The 12,973-nt window shown below is 41.4% G+C and overlaps 36 non-coding genes across 36 annotated transcripts; all 36 read left to right on the top strand.

Annotated features, from left to right (window-relative positions):
- Positions 1-47: 47 nt before the first annotated feature.
- TRNAV-UAC (transfer RNA valine (anticodon UAC)) lies at positions 48-120 on the top strand. The gene has a single exon. It is a non-coding gene; the product is annotated as a tRNA-Val (tRNA).
- Positions 121-694: 574 nt separating this feature from the next.
- On the top strand, positions 695-767 carry TRNAV-CAC (transfer RNA valine (anticodon CAC)). The gene has a single exon. It is a non-coding gene; the product is annotated as a tRNA-Val (tRNA).
- Positions 768-833: 66 nt separating this feature from the next.
- Positions 834-906, top strand: TRNAV-CAC (transfer RNA valine (anticodon CAC)). Its single transcript has one exon. It is a non-coding gene; the product is annotated as a tRNA-Val (tRNA).
- A 66-nt stretch (positions 907-972) lies between these two features.
- On the top strand, positions 973-1,045 carry TRNAV-UAC (transfer RNA valine (anticodon UAC)). Its single transcript has one exon. It is a non-coding gene; the product is annotated as a tRNA-Val (tRNA).
- A 415-nt stretch (positions 1,046-1,460) lies between these two features.
- On the top strand, positions 1,461-1,533 carry TRNAV-AAC (transfer RNA valine (anticodon AAC)). The gene has a single exon. It is a non-coding gene; the product is annotated as a tRNA-Val (tRNA).
- Positions 1,534-1,758: 225 nt separating this feature from the next.
- Positions 1,759-1,831, top strand: TRNAV-UAC (transfer RNA valine (anticodon UAC)). Its single transcript has one exon. It is a non-coding gene; the product is annotated as a tRNA-Val (tRNA).
- Positions 1,832-2,246: 415 nt separating this feature from the next.
- TRNAV-AAC (transfer RNA valine (anticodon AAC)) lies at positions 2,247-2,319 on the top strand. Its single transcript has one exon. It is a non-coding gene; the product is annotated as a tRNA-Val (tRNA).
- An 86-nt stretch (positions 2,320-2,405) lies between these two features.
- On the top strand, positions 2,406-2,478 carry TRNAV-CAC (transfer RNA valine (anticodon CAC)). The gene has a single exon. It is a non-coding gene; the product is annotated as a tRNA-Val (tRNA).
- Positions 2,479-3,173: 695 nt separating this feature from the next.
- Positions 3,174-3,246, top strand: TRNAV-CAC (transfer RNA valine (anticodon CAC)). The gene has a single exon. It is a non-coding gene; the product is annotated as a tRNA-Val (tRNA).
- A 554-nt stretch (positions 3,247-3,800) lies between these two features.
- TRNAV-AAC (transfer RNA valine (anticodon AAC)) lies at positions 3,801-3,873 on the top strand. The gene has a single exon. It is a non-coding gene; the product is annotated as a tRNA-Val (tRNA).
- Positions 3,874-3,959: 86 nt separating this feature from the next.
- On the top strand, positions 3,960-4,032 carry TRNAV-CAC (transfer RNA valine (anticodon CAC)). Its single transcript has one exon. It is a non-coding gene; the product is annotated as a tRNA-Val (tRNA).
- A 66-nt stretch (positions 4,033-4,098) lies between these two features.
- Positions 4,099-4,171, top strand: TRNAV-UAC (transfer RNA valine (anticodon UAC)). The gene has a single exon. It is a non-coding gene; the product is annotated as a tRNA-Val (tRNA).
- Positions 4,172-4,586: 415 nt separating this feature from the next.
- Positions 4,587-4,659, top strand: TRNAV-AAC (transfer RNA valine (anticodon AAC)). Its single transcript has one exon. It is a non-coding gene; the product is annotated as a tRNA-Val (tRNA).
- An 86-nt stretch (positions 4,660-4,745) lies between these two features.
- Positions 4,746-4,818, top strand: TRNAV-CAC (transfer RNA valine (anticodon CAC)). The gene has a single exon. It is a non-coding gene; the product is annotated as a tRNA-Val (tRNA).
- Positions 4,819-5,372: 554 nt separating this feature from the next.
- Positions 5,373-5,445, top strand: TRNAV-AAC (transfer RNA valine (anticodon AAC)). The gene has a single exon. It is a non-coding gene; the product is annotated as a tRNA-Val (tRNA).
- Positions 5,446-5,670: 225 nt separating this feature from the next.
- TRNAV-UAC (transfer RNA valine (anticodon UAC)) lies at positions 5,671-5,743 on the top strand. The gene has a single exon. It is a non-coding gene; the product is annotated as a tRNA-Val (tRNA).
- Positions 5,744-6,158: 415 nt separating this feature from the next.
- Positions 6,159-6,231, top strand: TRNAV-AAC (transfer RNA valine (anticodon AAC)). Its single transcript has one exon. It is a non-coding gene; the product is annotated as a tRNA-Val (tRNA).
- Positions 6,232-6,317: 86 nt separating this feature from the next.
- Positions 6,318-6,390, top strand: TRNAV-CAC (transfer RNA valine (anticodon CAC)). Its single transcript has one exon. It is a non-coding gene; the product is annotated as a tRNA-Val (tRNA).
- Positions 6,391-6,456: 66 nt separating this feature from the next.
- On the top strand, positions 6,457-6,529 carry TRNAV-UAC (transfer RNA valine (anticodon UAC)). The gene has a single exon. It is a non-coding gene; the product is annotated as a tRNA-Val (tRNA).
- A 415-nt stretch (positions 6,530-6,944) lies between these two features.
- Positions 6,945-7,017, top strand: TRNAV-GAC (transfer RNA valine (anticodon GAC)). The gene has a single exon. It is a non-coding gene; the product is annotated as a tRNA-Val (tRNA).
- Positions 7,018-7,242: 225 nt separating this feature from the next.
- TRNAV-UAC (transfer RNA valine (anticodon UAC)) lies at positions 7,243-7,315 on the top strand. The gene has a single exon. It is a non-coding gene; the product is annotated as a tRNA-Val (tRNA).
- Positions 7,316-7,889: 574 nt separating this feature from the next.
- Positions 7,890-7,962, top strand: TRNAV-CAC (transfer RNA valine (anticodon CAC)). Its single transcript has one exon. It is a non-coding gene; the product is annotated as a tRNA-Val (tRNA).
- A 399-nt stretch (positions 7,963-8,361) lies between these two features.
- On the top strand, positions 8,362-8,434 carry TRNAV-AAC (transfer RNA valine (anticodon AAC)). Its single transcript has one exon. It is a non-coding gene; the product is annotated as a tRNA-Val (tRNA).
- Positions 8,435-9,147: 713 nt separating this feature from the next.
- Positions 9,148-9,220, top strand: TRNAV-AAC (transfer RNA valine (anticodon AAC)). Its single transcript has one exon. It is a non-coding gene; the product is annotated as a tRNA-Val (tRNA).
- An 86-nt stretch (positions 9,221-9,306) lies between these two features.
- TRNAV-CAC (transfer RNA valine (anticodon CAC)) lies at positions 9,307-9,379 on the top strand. The gene has a single exon. It is a non-coding gene; the product is annotated as a tRNA-Val (tRNA).
- Positions 9,380-9,445: 66 nt separating this feature from the next.
- On the top strand, positions 9,446-9,518 carry TRNAV-UAC (transfer RNA valine (anticodon UAC)). The gene has a single exon. It is a non-coding gene; the product is annotated as a tRNA-Val (tRNA).
- A 415-nt stretch (positions 9,519-9,933) lies between these two features.
- On the top strand, positions 9,934-10,006 carry TRNAV-AAC (transfer RNA valine (anticodon AAC)). The gene has a single exon. It is a non-coding gene; the product is annotated as a tRNA-Val (tRNA).
- An 86-nt stretch (positions 10,007-10,092) lies between these two features.
- On the top strand, positions 10,093-10,165 carry TRNAV-CAC (transfer RNA valine (anticodon CAC)). The gene has a single exon. It is a non-coding gene; the product is annotated as a tRNA-Val (tRNA).
- Positions 10,166-10,231: 66 nt separating this feature from the next.
- Positions 10,232-10,304, top strand: TRNAV-UAC (transfer RNA valine (anticodon UAC)). Its single transcript has one exon. It is a non-coding gene; the product is annotated as a tRNA-Val (tRNA).
- A 415-nt stretch (positions 10,305-10,719) lies between these two features.
- TRNAV-AAC (transfer RNA valine (anticodon AAC)) lies at positions 10,720-10,792 on the top strand. The gene has a single exon. It is a non-coding gene; the product is annotated as a tRNA-Val (tRNA).
- A 713-nt stretch (positions 10,793-11,505) lies between these two features.
- On the top strand, positions 11,506-11,578 carry TRNAV-AAC (transfer RNA valine (anticodon AAC)). The gene has a single exon. It is a non-coding gene; the product is annotated as a tRNA-Val (tRNA).
- Positions 11,579-11,664: 86 nt separating this feature from the next.
- On the top strand, positions 11,665-11,737 carry TRNAV-CAC (transfer RNA valine (anticodon CAC)). Its single transcript has one exon. It is a non-coding gene; the product is annotated as a tRNA-Val (tRNA).
- A 66-nt stretch (positions 11,738-11,803) lies between these two features.
- Positions 11,804-11,876, top strand: TRNAV-UAC (transfer RNA valine (anticodon UAC)). The gene has a single exon. It is a non-coding gene; the product is annotated as a tRNA-Val (tRNA).
- A 415-nt stretch (positions 11,877-12,291) lies between these two features.
- TRNAV-AAC (transfer RNA valine (anticodon AAC)) lies at positions 12,292-12,364 on the top strand. Its single transcript has one exon. It is a non-coding gene; the product is annotated as a tRNA-Val (tRNA).
- An 86-nt stretch (positions 12,365-12,450) lies between these two features.
- On the top strand, positions 12,451-12,523 carry TRNAV-CAC (transfer RNA valine (anticodon CAC)). The gene has a single exon. It is a non-coding gene; the product is annotated as a tRNA-Val (tRNA).
- A 66-nt stretch (positions 12,524-12,589) lies between these two features.
- Positions 12,590-12,662, top strand: TRNAV-UAC (transfer RNA valine (anticodon UAC)). Its single transcript has one exon. It is a non-coding gene; the product is annotated as a tRNA-Val (tRNA).
- The last annotated feature ends 311 nt before the right edge of the window (positions 12,663-12,973 follow it).

Below are 12,973 nucleotides of genomic sequence, written 5' to 3'. Positions count from 1 at the left end.
CCTTGATCTTTATTCCTTGCCTTGACCACAGCAACTTTTTTCGCTCCGTTTCTGTAGTGTAGTGGTTATCACGTTCGCTTTACACGCGAAAGGTCTCCGGTTCGATCCCGGGCAGAAGCATGCGGTTTCTCTTTATTTTGATCACAAGTGTCTATTGTTGGTGTAATCAGCATCATTTTGACCCCTTTGCTTGTTTCTACATGCGTTTGCTTTTGTCTAGAGTGTGTGTTTTTGACAGTGTATAAGTTTTTCTAGTTCAAGTAACACCTGATAGGATCAAGGTGCGAAACCAGGCATCTACTTGCTTTTTCTCTTTCTTTTTGGCTTTTGGACAAAGGCATGCGATTGCTTTTTGCAAAATGGTTTTGTTTGCATGTTTTTTCTCTTTTTCACTAGCCTGACAAAAGAAAGGTTCCTTGGTTGGAAAGTGCACTTTGTCCTGTGTTCAGACATAGAGGAAGACCTGTTGAGTTTGGCTGGATCATTTTTTTCAATTTCATTTCGGTATGTTTGAACAGTTTGAGCTGTGCATGGAGTTTCTGTAGTGTAGTGGTTATCACGTTCGCCTAACACGCGAAAGGTCCCCAGTTCAAAACTGGGCAGAAACATGCCATTATTCTTTGTTAACAAAGCTATTGACTTTCAGTTCTTGATCTCGATTGCTTGTCATGAGCCCAGTAATGTCTTTTATCTAGTTTCTGTAGTGTAGTGGTTATCACGTTCGCCTCACACGCGAAAGGTCCCCAGTTCGAAACTGGGCAGAAACAATGCGTTTTGACTTTCAATCCTTGATCTTTATTCCTTGCCATGACCACAGCAACTTTTTTCACTCTGTTTCTGTAGTGTAGTGGTTATCACGTTCGCCTCACACGCGAAAGGTCCCCAGTTCAAAACTGGGCAGAAACAATGCGTTTTGACTTTCAATCCTTGATCTTTATTCCTTGCCTTGACCACAGCAACTTTTTTCACTCCGTTTCTGTAGTGTAGTGGTTATCACGTTCGCTTTACACGCGAAAGGTCTCCGGTTCGATCCCGGGCAGAAGCATGCGGTTTCTCTTTATTTTGATCACAAGTGTCTATTGTTGGTGTAATCAGCATCATTTTGACCCCTTTGCTTGTTTCTACATGCGTTTGCTTTTGTCTAGAGTGTGTGTTTTTGACAGTGTATAAGTTTTTCTAGTTCAAGTAACACCTGATAGGATCAAGGTGCGAAACCAGGCATCTACTTGCTTTTTCTCTTTCTTTTTGGCTTTTGGACAAAGGCATGCGATTGCTTTTTGCAAAATGGTTTTGTTTGCATGTTTTTTCTCTTTTTCACTAGCCTGACAAAAGAAAGGTTCCTTGGTTGGAAAGTGCACTTTGTCCTGTGTTCAGACATAGAGGAAGACCTGTTGAGTTTGGCTGGATCATTTTTTTCAATTTCATTTCGGTATGTTTGAACAGTTTGAGCTGTGCATGGAGTTTCTGTAGTGTAGTGGTTATCACGTTCGCCTAACACGCGAAAGGTCCCCAGTTCGAAACTGGGCAGAAACATGCCATTATTCTTTGTTAACAAAGCTATTGACTTTCAGTTCTTGATCTCGATTGCTTGTCATGAGCCCAGTAAAGTCTTTTATCTAGTTTCTGTAGTGTAGTGGTTATCACGTTTGCCTCACACGCGAAAGGTCCCCAGTTCGAAACTGGGCAGAAACAATGGGTTTTGACTTTCAATCCTTGATCTTTATTCCTTGCCTTGACCACAGCAACTTTTTTCGCTCCGTTTCTGTAGTGTAGTGGTTATCACGTTCGCTTTACACGCGAAAGGTCTCCGGTTCGACCCCGGGCAGAAGCATGCGGTTTCTCTTTATTTTGATCACAAGTGTCTATTGTTGGTGTAATCAGCATCATTTTGACCCCTTTGCTTGTTTCTACATGCGTTTGCTTTTGTCTAGAGTGTGTGTTTTTGACAGTGTATAAGTTTTTCTAGTTCAAGTAACACCTGATAGGATCAAGGTGCGAAACCAGGCATCTACTTGCTTTTTCTCTTTCTTTTTGGCTTTTGGACAAAGGCATGCGATTGCTTTTTGCAAAATGGTTTTGTTTGCATGTTTTTTCTCTTTTTCACTAGCCTGACAAAAGAAAGGTTCCTTGGTTGGAAAGTGCACTTTGTCCTGTGTTCAGACATAGAGGAAGACCTGTTGAGTTTGGCTGGATCATTTTTTTCAATTTCATTTCGGTATGTTTGAACAGTTTGAGCTGTGCATGGAGTTTCTGTAGTGTAGTGGTTATCACGTTCGCCTAACACGCGAAAGGTCCCCAGTTCGAAACTGGGCAGAAACATGCCATTATTCTTTGTTAACAAAGCTATTGACTTTCAGTTCTTGATCTCGATTGCTTGTCATGAGCCCAGTAATGTCTTTTATCTAGTTTCTGTAGTGTAGTGGTTATCACGTTCGCCTCACACGCGAAAGGTCCCCAGTTCGAAACTGGGCAGAAACAATGTGTTTTGACTTTCAATCCTTGATCTTTATTCCTTGCCTTGACCACAGCAACTTTTTTCGCTCCGTTTCTGTAGTGTAGTGGTTATCACGTTTGCTTTACACGCGAAAGGTCTCCGGTTAACAATTATTCTTTATTTTGATCACAAGTGTCTATTGTTGGTGTAATCAGCATCATTTTGACCCCTTTACTTGTTTCTACATGCGTTTGCTTTTGTCTAGAGTGTGTGTTTTTGACAGTGTATAAGTTTTTCTAGTGCAAGTAACACCTGATAGGATCAAGGAGCGAAACCAGGCATCTACTTGCTTTTTCTCTTTCTTTTTGGCTTTTGGACAAAGGCATGCGATTGCTTTTTGCAAAATGGTTTTGTTTGCATGTTTTTTCTCTTTTTCACTAGCCTGACAAAAGAAAGGTTCCTTGGTTGGAAAGTGCACTTTGTCCTGTGTTCAGACATAGAGGAAGACCTGTTGAGTTTGGCTGGATCATTTTTTTCAATTTCATTTCGGTATGTTTGAACAGTTTGAGCTGTGCATGGAGTTTCTGTAGTGTAGTGGTTATCACGTTCGCCTAACACGCGAAAGTTCCCCAGTTCGAAACTGGGCAGAAACATGCCATTATTCTTTGTTAACAAAGCTATTGACTTTCAGTTCTTGATCTCGATTGCTTGTCATGAGCCCAGTAATGTCTTTTATCTAGTTTCTGTAGTGTAGTGGTTATCACGTTCGCCTCACACGCGAAAGGTCCCCAGTTCAAAACTGGGCAGAAACAATGCGTTTTGACTTTCAATCCTTGATCTTTATTCCTTGCCTTGACCACAGCAATTTTTTTCACTCCGTTTCTGTAGTGTAGTGGTTATCACGTTCGCTTTACACGCGAAAGGTCTCCGGTTCGATCTCGGGCAGAAGCATGCGGTTTCTCTTTATTTTGATCACAAGTTTCTATTGTTGGTGTAATCAGCATCATTTTGACCCCTTTGCTTGTTTCTACATGCGTTTGCTTTTGTCTAGAGTGTGTGTTTTTGACAGTGTATAAGTTTTTCTAGTTCAAGTAACACCTGATAGGATCAAGGTGCGAAACCAGGCATCTACTTGCTTTTTCTCTTTCTTTTTGGCTTTTGGACAAAGGCATGCGATTGCTTTTTGCAAAATGGTTTTGTTTGCATGTTTTTTCTCTTTTTCACTAGCCTGACAAAAGAAAGGTTCCTTGGTTGGAAAGTGCACTTTGTCCTGTGTTCAGACATAGAGGAAGACCTGTTGAGTTTGGCTGGATCATTTTTTTCAATTTCATTTCGGTATGTTTGAACAGTTTGAGCTGTGCATGGAGTTTCTGTAGTGTAGTGGTTATCACGTTCGCCTAACACGCGAAAGGTCCCCAGTTCGAAACTGGGCAGAAACATGCCATTATTCTTTGTTAACAAAGCTATTGACTTTCAGTTCTTGATCTCGATTGCTTGCCATGAGCCCAGTAATGTCTTTTATCTAGTTTCTGTAGTGTAGTGGTTATCACGTTCGCCTCACACGCGAAAGGTCCCCAGTTCGAAACTGGGCAGAAACAATGCGTTTTGACTTTCAATCCTTGATCTTTATTCCTTGCCTTGACCACAGCAACTTTTTTCGCTCCGTTTCTGTAGTGTAGTGGTTATCACGTTCGCTTTACACGCGAAAGGTCTCCGGTTCGATCCCGGGCAGAAGCATGCGGTTTCTCTTTATTTTGATCACAAGTGTCTATTGTTGGTGTAATCAGCATCATTTTGACCCCTTTGCTTGTTTCTACATGCGTTTGCTTTTGTCTAGAGTGTGTGTTTTTGACAGTGTATAAGTTTTTCTAGTTCAAGTAACACCTGATAGGATCAAGGTGCGAAACCAGGCATCTACTTGCTTTTTCTCTTTCTTTTTGGCTTTTGGACAAAGGCATGCGATTGCTTTTTGCAAAATGGTTTTGTTTGCATGTTTTTTCTCTTTTTCACTAGCCTGACAAAAGAAAGGTTCCTTGGTTGGAAAGTGCACTTTGTCCTGTGTTCAGACATAGAGGAAGACCTGTTGAGTTTGGCTGGATCATTTTTTTCAATTTCATTTCGGTATGTTTGAACAGTTTGAGCTGTGCATGGAGTTTCTGTAGTGTAGTGGTTATCACGTTCGCCTAACACGCGAAAGGTCCCCAGTTCAAAACTGGGCAGAAACATGCCATTATTCTTTGTTAACAAAGCTATTGACTTTCAGTTCTTGATCTCGATTGCTTGTCATGAGCCCAGTAATGTCTTTTATCTAGTTTCTGTAGTGTAGTGGTTATCACGTTCGCCTCACACGCGAAAGGTCCCCAGTTCAATACTGGGCAGAAACAATGCGTTTTGACTTTCAATCCTTGATCTTTATTCCTTGCCTTGACCACAGCAACTTTTTTCGCTCCGTTTCTGTAGTGTAGTGGTTATCACGTTTGCTTTACACGCGAAAGGTCTCCGGTTCGATCCCGGGCAGAAGCATGCGGTTTCTCTTTATTTTGATCACAAGTGTCTATTGTTGGTGTAATCAGCATCATTTTGACCCCTTTGCTTGTTTCTACATGCGTTTGCTTTTGTCTAGAGTGTGTGTTTTTGACAGTGTATAAGTTTTTCTAGTTCAAGTAACACCTGATAGGATCAAGGTGCGAAACCAGGCATCTACTTGCTTTTTCTCTTTCTTTTTGGCTTTTGGACAAAGGCATGCGATTGCTTTTTGCAAAATGGTTTTGTTTGCATGTTTTTTCTCTTTTTCACTAGCCTGACAAAAGAAAGGTTCCTTGGTTGGAAAGTGCACTTTGTCCTGTGTTCAGACATAGAGGAAGACCTGTTGAGTTTGGCTGGATCATTTTTTTCAATTTCATTTCGGTATGTTTGAACAGTTTGAGCTGTGCATGGAGTTTCTGTAGTGTAGTGGTTATCACGTTCGCCTAACACGCGAAAGGTCCCCAGTTCAAAACTGGGCAGAAACATGCCATTATTCTTTGTTAACAAAGCTATTGACTTTCAGTTCTTGATCTCGATTGCTTGTCATGAGCCCAGTAATGTCTTTTATCTAGTTTCTGTAGTGTAGTGGTTATCACGTTTGCCTCACACGCGAAAGGTCCCCAGTTCAAAACTGGGCAGAAACAATGCGTTTTGACTTTCAATCCTTGATCTTTATTCCTTGCCTTGACCACAGCAACTTTTTTCACTCCGTTTCTGTAGTGTAGTGGTTATCACGTTCGCTTTACACGCGAAAGGTCTCCGGTTCGATCCCGGGCAGAAGCATGCGGTTTCTCTTTATTTTGATCACAAGTGTCTATTGTTGGTGTAATCAGCATCATTTTGACCCCTTTGCTTGTTTCTACATGCGTTTGCTTTTGTCTAGAGTGTGTGTTTTTGACAGTGTATAAGTTTTTCTAGTTCAAGTAACACCTGATAGGATCAAGGTGCGAAACCAGGCATCTACTTGCTTTTTCTCTTTCTTTTTGGCTTTTGGACAAAGGCATGCGATTGCTTTTTGCAAAATGGTTTTGTTTGCATGTTTTTTCTCTTTTTCACTAGCCTGACAAAAGAAAGGTTCCTTGGTTGGAAAGTGCACTTTGTCCTGTGTTCAGACATAGAGGAAGACCTGTTGAGTTTGGCTGGATCATTTTTTTCAATTTCATTTCGGTATGTTTGAACAGTTTGAGCTGTGCATGGAGTTTCTGTAGTGTAGTGGTTATCACGTTCGCCTAACACGCGAAAGGTCCCCAGTTCGAAACTGGGCAGAAACATGCCATTATTCTTTGTTAACAAAGCTATTGACTTTCAGTTCTTGATCTCGATTGCTTGTCATGAGCCCAGTAATGTCTTTTATCTAGTTTCTGTAGTGTAGTGGTTATCACGTTCGCCTCACACGCGAAAGGTCCCCAGTTCGAAACTGGGCAGAAACAATGCGTTTTGACTTTCAATCCTTGATCTTTATTCCTTGCCTTGACCACAGCAACCTTTTTCGCTCCGTTTCTGTAGTGTAGTGGTTATCACGTTCGCTTTACACGCGAAAGGTCTCCGGTTCGATCCCGGGCAGAAGCATGCGGTTTCTCTTTATTTTGATCACTAGTGTCTATTGTTGGTGTAATCAGCATCATTTTGACCCCTTTGCTTGTTTCTACATGCGTTTGCTTTTGTCAAGAGTGTGTGTTTTTGACAGTGTATAACTTTTTCTAGTTCAAGTAACACCTGATAGGATCAAGGTGCGAAACCAGGCATCTACTTGCTTTTTCTCTTTCTTTTTGGCTTTTGGACAAAGGCATGCGATTGCTTTTTGCAAAATGGTTTTGTTTGCATGTTTTTTCTCTTTTTCACTAGCCTGACAAAAGAAAGGTTCCTTGGTTGGAAAGTGCACTTTGTCCTGTGTTCAGACATAGAGGAAGACCTGTTGAGTTTGGCTGGATCATTTTTTTCAATTTCATTTCGGTATGTTTGAACAGTTTGAGCTGTGCATGGAGTTTCTGTAGTGTAGTGGTTATCACGTTCGCCTGACACGCGAAAGGTCCCCAGTTCGAAACTGGGCAGAAACATGCCATTATTCTTTGTTAACAAAGCTATTGACTTTCAGTTCTTGATCTCGATTGCTTGTCATGAGCCCAGTAATGTCTTTTATCTAGTTTCTGTAGTGTAGTGGTTATCACGTTCACCTCACACGCGAAAGGTCCCCAGTTCGAAACTGGGCAGAAACAATGCGTTTTGACTTTCAATCCTTGATCTTTATTCCTTGCCTTGACCACAGCAACTTTTTTCGCTCCGTTTCTGTAGTGTAGTGGTTATCACGTTCGCTTTACACGCGAAAGGTCTCCGGTTCGATCCCGGGCAGAAGCATGCGGTTTCTCTTTATTTTGATCACAAGTGTCTATTGTTGGTGTAATCAGCATCATTTTGACCCCTTTGCTTGTTTCTACATGCATTTGCTTTTGTCTAGAGTGTGTGTTTTTGACAGTGTATAAGTTTTTCTAGTTCAAGTAACACCTGATAGGATCAAGGTGCGAAACCAGGCATCTACTTGCTTTTTCTCTTTCTTTTTGGCTTTTGGACAAAGGCATGCGATTGCTTTTTGCAAAATGGTTTTGTTTGCATGTTTTTTCTCTTTTTCACTAGCCTGACAAAAGAAAGGTTCCTTGGTTGGAAAGTGCACTTTGTCCTGTGTTCAGACATAGAGGAAGACCTGTTGAGTTTTGCTGGATCATTTTTTTCAATTTCATTTCGGTATGTTTGAACAGTTTGAGCTGTGCATGGAGTTTCTGTAGTGTAGTGGTTATCACGTTCGCCTAACATGCAAAAGGTCCCCAGTTCGAAACTGGGCAGAAACATGCCATTATTCTTTGTTAACAAAGCTATTGACTTTCAGTTCTTGATCTCGATTGCTTGTCATGAGCCCAGTAATATCTTTTATCTAGTTTCTGTAGTGTAGTGGTTATCACGTTCGCCTCACACGCGAAAGGTCCCCAGTTCGAAACTGGGCAGAAACAATGCGTTTTGACTTTCAATCCTTGATCTTTATTCCTTGCCTTGACCACAGCAACTTTTTTCGCTCCGTTTCTGTAGTGTAGTGGTTATCACGCTCGCTTTACACGCGAAAGGTCTCCGGTTCGATCCCGGGCAGAAGCATGCGGTTTCTCTTTACTCCTATCTACTTGCTTTTTCTCTTTCTTTTTGGCTTTTGGACAAAGGCATGCGATTGCTTTTTGCAAAATGGTTTTGTTTGCATGTTTTTTCTCTTTTTCACTAGCCTGACAAAAGAAAGGTTCCTTGGTTGGAAAGTGCACTTTGTCCTGTGTTCAGACATAGAGGAAGACCTGTTGAGTTTGGCTGGATCATTTTTTTCAATTTCATTTCGGTATGTTTGAACAGTTTGAGCTGTGCATGGAGTTTCTGTAGTGTAGTGGTTATCACGTTCGCCTAACACGCGAAAGGTCCCCAGTTCGAAACTGGGCAGAAACATGCCATTATTCTTTGTTAACAAAGCTATTGACTTTCAGTTCTTGATCTCGATTGCTTGTCATGAGCCCAGTAATGTCTTTTATCTAGTTTCTGTAGTGTAGTGGTTATCACGTTCGCCTCACACGCGAAAGGTACCCAGTTCGAAACTGGGCAGAAACAATGCGTTTTGACTTTCAATCTTTGATCTTTATTCCTTGCCTTGACCACAGCAACTTTTTTCGCTCCGTTTCTGTAGTGTAGTGGTTATCACGTTCGCTTTACACGCGAAAGGTCTCCAGTTCGATCCCGGGCAGAAGCATGCGGTTTCTCTTTATTTTGATCACAAGTGTCTATTGTTGGTGTAATCAGCATCATTTTGACCCCTTTGCTTGTTTCTACATGCGTTTGCTTTTGTCTAGAGTGTGTGTTTTTGACAGTGTATAAGTTTTTCTAGTTCAAGTAACACCTGATAGGATCAAGGTGCGAAACCAGGCATCTACTTGCTTTTTCTCTTTCTTTTTGGCTTTTGGACAAAGGCATGCGATTGCTTTTTGCAAAATGGTTTTGTTTGCATGTTTTTTCTCTTTTTCACTAGCCTGACAAAAGAAAGGTTCCTTGGTTGGAAAATGCACTTTGTCCTGTGTTCAGACATAGAGGAAGACCTGTTGAGTTTGGCTAGATCATTTTTTTCAATTTCATTTCGGTATGTTTGAACAGTTTGAGCTGTGCATGGAGTTTCTGTAGTGTAGTGGTTATCACGTTCGCCTAACACGCGAAAGGTCCCCAGTTCGAAACTGGGCAGAAACATGCCATTATTCTTTGTTAACAAAGCTATTGACTTTCAGTTCTTGATCTCGATTGCTTGTCATGAGCCCAGTAATGTCTTTTATCTAGTTTCTGTAGTGTAGTGGTTATCACGTTCGCCTCACACGCGAAAGGTCCCCAGTTCGAAACTGGGCAGAAACAATGCGTTTTGACTTTCAATCCTTGATCTTTATTCCTTGCCTTGACCACAGCAACTTTTTTCACTCCGTTTCTGTAGTGTAGTGGTTATCACGTTCGCTTTACACGCGAAAGGTCTCCGGTTCGATCCCGGGCAGAAGCATGCGGTTTCTCTTTATTTTGATCACAAGTGTCTATTGTTGGTGTAATCAGCATCATTTTGACCCCTTTGCTTGTTTCTACATGCGTTTGCTTTTGTCTAGAGTGTGTGTTTTTGATAGTGTATAAGTTTTTCTAGTTCAAGTAACACCTGATAGGATCAAGGTGCGAAACCAGGCATCTACTTGCTTTTTCTCTTTCTTTTTGGCTTTTGGACAAAGGCATGTGATTGCTTTTTGCAAAATGGTTTTGTTTGCATGTTTTTTCTCTTTTTCACTAGCCTGACAAAAGAAAGGTTCCTTGGTTGGAAAGTGCACTTTGTCCTGTGTTCAGACATAGAGGAAGACCTGTTGAGTTTGGCTGGATCATTTTTTTCAATTTCATTTCGGTATGTTTAAACAGTTTGAGCTGTGCATGGAGTTTCTGTAGTGTAGTGGTTATCACGTTCGCCTAACACGCGAAAGGTCCCCAGTTCGAAACTGGGCAGAAACATGCCATTATTCTTTGTTAACAAAGCTATTGACTTTCAGTTCTTGATCTCGATTGCTTGTCATGAGCCCAGTAATGTCTTTTATCTAGTTTCTGTAGTGTAGTGGTTATCACGTTCGCCTCACACGCGAAAGGTCCCCAGTTCGAAACTGGGCAGAAACAATGCGTTTTGACTTTCAATCCTTGATCTTTATTCCTTGCCTTGACCACAGCAACCTTTTTCGCTCCGTTTCTGTAGTGTAGTGGTTATCACGTTCGCTTTACACGCGAAAGGTCTCCGGTTCGATCCCGGGCAGAAGCATGCGGTTTCTCTTTATTTTGATCACAAGTGTCTATTGTTGGTGTAATCAGCATCATTTTGACCCCTTTGCTTGTTTCTACATGCGTTTGCTTTTGTCAAGAGTGTGTGTTTTTGACAGTGTATAAGTTTTTCTAGTTCAAGTAACACCTGATAGGATCAAGGTGCGAAACCAGGCATCTACTTGCTTTTTCTCTTTCTTTTTGGCTTTTGGACAAAGGCATGCGATTGCTTTTTGCAAAATGGTTTTGTTTGCATGTTTTTTCTCTTTTTCACTAGCCTGACAAAAGAAAGGTTCCTTGGTTGGAAAGTGCACTTTGTCCTGTGTTCAGACATAGAGGAAGACCTGTTGAGTTTGGCTGGATCATTTTTTTCAATTTCATTTCGGTATGTTTGAACAGTTTGAGCTGTGCATGGAGTTTCTGTAGTGTAGTGGTTATCACGTTCGCCTAACACGCGAAAGGTCCCCAGTTCGAAACTGGGCAGAAACATGCCATTATTCTTTGTTAACAAAGCTATTGACTTTCAGTTCTTGATCTCGATTGCTTGTCATGAGCCCAGTAATGTCTTTTATCTAGTTTCTGTAGTGTAGTGGTTATCATGTTCGCCTCACTCGCGAAAGGTCCCCAGTTCGAAACTGGGCAGAAACAATGCGTTTTGACTTTCAATCCTTGATCTTTATTCCTTGCCTTGACCACAGCAACCTTTTTCGCTCCGTTTCTGTAGTGTAGTGGTTATCACGTTCGCTTTACACGTGAAATGTCTCCGGTTCGATCCCGGGCAGAAGCATGCGGTTTCTCTTTATTTTGATCACAAGTGTCTATTGTTGGTGTAATCAGCATCATTTTGACCCCTTTGCTTGTTTCTACATGCGTTTGCTTTTGTCTAGAGTGTGTGTTTTTGACAGTGTATAAGTTTTTCTAGTTCAAGTAACACCTGACAGGATCAAGGAGCGAAACCAGGCATCTACTTGCTTTTTCTCTTTCTTTTTGGCTTTTGGACAAAGGCATGCGATTGCTTTTTGCAAAATGGTTTTGTTTGCATGTTTTTTCTCTTTTTCACTAGCCTGACAAAAGAAAGGTTCCTTGGTTGGAAAGTGCACTTTGTCCTGTGTTCAGACATAGAGGAAGACCTGTTGAGTTTGGCTGGATCATTTTTTTCAATTTCATTTCGGTATGTTTGAACAGTTTGAGCTGTGCATGGAGTTTCTGTAGTGTAGTGGTTATCACGTTCGCCTAACACGCGAAAGGTCCCCAGTTCGAAACTGGGCAGAAACATGCCATTATTCTTTGTTAACAAAGCTATTGACTTTCAGTTCTTGATCTTGATTCCTTGTCATGAGCCCAGTAATGTCTTTTATCTAGTTTCTGTAGTGTAGTGGTTATCACGTTCGCCTCACACGCGAAAGGTCCCCAGTTCGAGACTGGGCAGAAACAATGCGTTTTGACTTTCAATCCTTGATCTTTATTCCTTGCCTTGACCGCAGCAACTTTTTTCACTCCGTTTCTGTAGTGTAGTGGTTATCACGTTCGCTTTACACGCGAAAGGTCTCCGGTTCGATCCCGGGCAGAAGCATGCGGTTTCTCTTTATTTTGATCACAAGTGTCTATTGTTGGTGTAATCAGCATCATTTTGACCCCTTTGCTTGTTTCTACATGCGTTTGCTTTTGTCTAGAGTGTGTGTTTTTGACAGTGTATAAGTTTTTCTAGTTCAAGTAACACCTGATAGGATCAAGGTGCGAAACCAGGCATCTACTTGCTTTTTCTCTTTCTTTTTGGCTTTTGGACAAAGGCATGCGATTGCTTTTTGCAAAATGGTTTTGTTTGCATGTTTTTTCTCTTTTTCACTAGCCTGACAAAAGAAAGGTTCCTTGGTTGGAAAGTGCACTTTGTCCTGTGTTCAGACATAGAGAAAGACCTGTTGAGTTTGGCTGGATCATTTTTTTCAATTTCATTTTGGTATGTTTGAACAGTTTGAGCTGTGCATGGAGTTTCTGTAGTGTAGTGGTTATCACGTTCGCCTAACACGCGAAAGGTCCCCAGTTCGAAACTGGGCAGAAACATGCCATTATTCTTTGTTAACAAAGCTATTGACTTTCAGTTCTTGATCTCGATTGCTTGTCATGAGCCCAGTAATGTCTTTTATCTAGTTTCTGTAGTGTAGTGGTTATCACGTTCGCCTCACACGCGAAAGGTCCCCAGTTCGAAACTGGGCAGAAACAATGCGTTTTGACTTTCAATCCTTGATCTTTATTCCTTGCCTTGACCACAGCAACTTTTTTCGCTCCGTTTCTGTAGTGTAGTGGTTATCACGTTCGCTTTACACGCGAAAGGTCTCCGGTTCGATCCCGGGCAGAAGCATGCGGTTTCTCTTTATTTTGATCACAAGTGTCTATTGTTGGTGTAATCAGCATCATTTTGACCCCTTTGCTTGTTTCTACATGCGTTTGCTTTTGTCTAGAGTGTGTGTTTTTGACAGTGTATAAGTTTTTCTAGTTCAAGTAACACCTGATAGGATCAAGGTGCGAAACCAGGCATCTACTTGCTTTTTCTCTTTCTTTTTGGCTTTTGGACAAAGGCATGCGATTGCTTTTTGCAAAATGGTTTTGTTTGCATGTTTTTTCTCTTTTTCACTAGCCTGACAAAAGAAAGGTTCCTTGGTTGGAAAGTGC

The sequence above is a fragment of the Ranitomeya variabilis genome, chromosome 2 (assembly GCF_051348905.1).
Source record: "Ranitomeya variabilis isolate aRanVar5 chromosome 2, aRanVar5.hap1, whole genome shotgun sequence".
Taxonomy (NCBI): Eukaryota; Metazoa; Chordata; class Amphibia; order Anura; family Dendrobatidae; genus Ranitomeya; species Ranitomeya variabilis.
This window is presented reverse-complemented; position numbering and strand designations above follow the sequence as displayed.